Source organism: Gastrolobium bilobum, unplaced genomic scaffold (assembly GCF_033153095.1).
Source record: "Gastrolobium bilobum isolate Gb01-03AN ecotype WA unplaced genomic scaffold, APGP_CSIRO_Gbil_v1 utg2327, whole genome shotgun sequence".
Classification (NCBI taxonomy): Eukaryota; Viridiplantae; Streptophyta; class Magnoliopsida; order Fabales; family Fabaceae; genus Gastrolobium; species Gastrolobium bilobum.
Genome location: NW_026896700.1, coordinates 221,963 through 224,516, shown reverse-complemented (window position 1 = coordinate 224,516; position 2,554 = coordinate 221,963). Strand labels below are relative to the sequence as shown.

General features: G+C 33.7%; 1 long non-coding RNA gene across 1 annotated transcript; it reads left to right on the top strand.

Annotated features, from left to right (window-relative positions):
* The first annotated feature begins 327 nt into the window (after window positions 1-327).
* Window positions 328-1,966, top strand: LOC133301491 (uncharacterized). Its single transcript, XR_009750205.1, has 3 exons — window positions 328-472; window positions 1,274-1,353; window positions 1,833-1,966. It is a non-coding gene; the product is annotated as an uncharacterized LOC133301491 (long non-coding RNA).
* The last annotated feature ends 588 nt before the right edge of the window (window positions 1,967-2,554 follow it).

Here is a 2,554-nt window from a genome sequence, read left to right as displayed (position 1 = left end):
AAATAATAAAAAGTATGTATATATTACTAGAATAATATCTAGGACTAGTATGTCAAGTTTGGAGTCAAAATAATGAGAACTGGTGTCGGAACTAATACTGATAACGAGAAAAACGCGTAGCAGAAAAGTGTTGCGAAAAAATAAAATAAATATATGAAAATTTCTAGAAAAATATCTAGGTTAAGAATCTGAAAATTTTAGAGTTAAACGAAGAGCGAAATTAATTAAACTAATATTTCTAGTTTAACTTAAGTGACAATATAAATAGAAAAAAGGATCAAAACCCTAAGTTTTTTTACAAGACTCAGCAGCTGAGTGTGGCAGCCATTTGAGGGTTTTCTTGGAGTCTTAGTCTTCTCCCTTGGAAAGTCTCCAAAGTTTCCATCTTTTTCCTTCTCTCCTCCATTGAAACATCACCCAACCATTAAAGCTCTAGTCTTGTTGAAGGAGAATCCATTGTTGAAGGATTTAGGTGCCTTTTCAATCTCTAAAGCTTCCATTTTTTTTTTCTGTTTTAAAAAGGAATCAAGTAAAGTTAACTATCCCTTTATAAATCTATAATTTTGATTATAATCTTTGTTGTATGTTACCGTTGATTCAGAATCCATGTTAATAAAAAAAGAAAACGACATTTGTATACTGTGCGCTATCTTCCTCTATAGATGGCCTTTTGTTTTGTCATTTTTATGGTTTGGTTGCATCGATTTGCGTGACTCCAAATGAAATTTCTGCACTTTGAATTCGGTCACTGTGTACCCAATTTAGTGCATTCACGTTGGTTCAAGTTGTGTTTTATATATATATATATATATATATATATATATATATGAACTCAGGGCTGTTTCACAAAATGTACTTCTAAGTAATTGCTCTATAGATCCTATATCTATTTATATGAAGAAGAAATCCTGTAACGGGGGAATTCTTATTTGTGTATATATATATATATATATATATATATATATATATATGTTACTAGCCATTCAACGTACTGGTCCTTGAAGTCATCTAAGTTAGAAAAGTTTAGAAAGTATGCTTACTTTTACAAATATATATATATATATATATATATATATATATATTTATATTTATAGATATTATATATTATTGTGGCTATATATATATTTATAAGATAATAATCATCTAAAATTAAATAAGTTAAATGATACATCTTAGAAAGGATCTCCAGGTTCGAAATGAAAAAGAAAATAATATCCGATTTTCTTGGAATTTTAGAATATGTATATTGATACTATGATGGTCATTGAACTAGATTTGTGAGTGCATTGGATTCTATTTGTGGTGTGGACCCTTGTGATACCGAGTTCGAGTCAGAGGAGCATACGGGTACAGGTAAGCTTTCGTGTCCTCGGATTGATCTGTTGTTTGTTCCACCGACCTCCATGGGAGGGTGGTTTATATGCATGGTATGTTTTTATGGAAATGTTGTATGCATTGATATATGCCTGAGATATGTGAATATGTCTGTTGATTACTTACACAATCAGACTGCGACTCTGGTGTGTAAGGCATAAGACTGCGACTCTTATGTTTAGATGGGTCGCAGACGTGCATAATCCCTATCATGTTCCCTGGCCAGTCGAACCGCATTTGCATACATCACATGATTACTGAGTTAAATGTTAGCTCGTTGAGTAAGAGATTATAATGTCATGAAATATATGCGTAACATGAACATGCATTGAAATTACTGTTTTGAACTTATATTATGTCTGTAAGTGAGCTTGGGGCGGAAGAGTCCTTGAGGACCCCTTGTCTTACTGAGATTTCTTTTTAGAGATCTCACCCCACGTTTGGGGCACATTTTTCAGGATCAGGTACCTCGGGGGTTAATACCTCAGGCGGCAGGAGGTCGGAGCTGAGTTGAGATTTATGCTTTTATGATGATATGTCTGGATGCTGACATGTTTACATTTCTTATCATGTTATTGGACTTGAGACTCTATTGGGCTTTGTTGTCATATTTGGTGAGCATGGGGATTGTCCATGCCACATTGATGTTACTTATGCTTGTAGTTTTGAGTTGTATAAACTATCAGGATGGTTCGGTCTACGTGTTGTAGTTCCGTGACTAGAGACACAGTTACTTAATATATGACGTATTTCAGTTAGATGTTTAATTGCAATTTACATACAGGCGTTGTTTTGAAAATGATTAAGTAATCAACTTGGTAAACGATAATGACGTCATAATTGAAAAGAAAAAGTTATTCCGCATTTTAATTAAGCCACGCTTAATACGATGACATGTTAATAAACCGGGTATACACGAGGTGTTACATTGGAGTCTAAAGGATTTAGGCTAAGATGGAGAAAGACTGAGTATATAAAGTGTGAGTTTGCTATGGTAGAGATCGGAGATCAAGATTTCATATATATGTTTGGACAAGAGGTACTCAAGAAAGAAGTTTTCAGATATCTGAGAACAATTTGGCAAAAAAGTGGGAAGATTGATGAGAATGCAAATCATAGAACCAGAGCAGGTGGGTGAAATGGCATAGTGCGTCAAGATTTTTGTGTGACCGCAAAATTT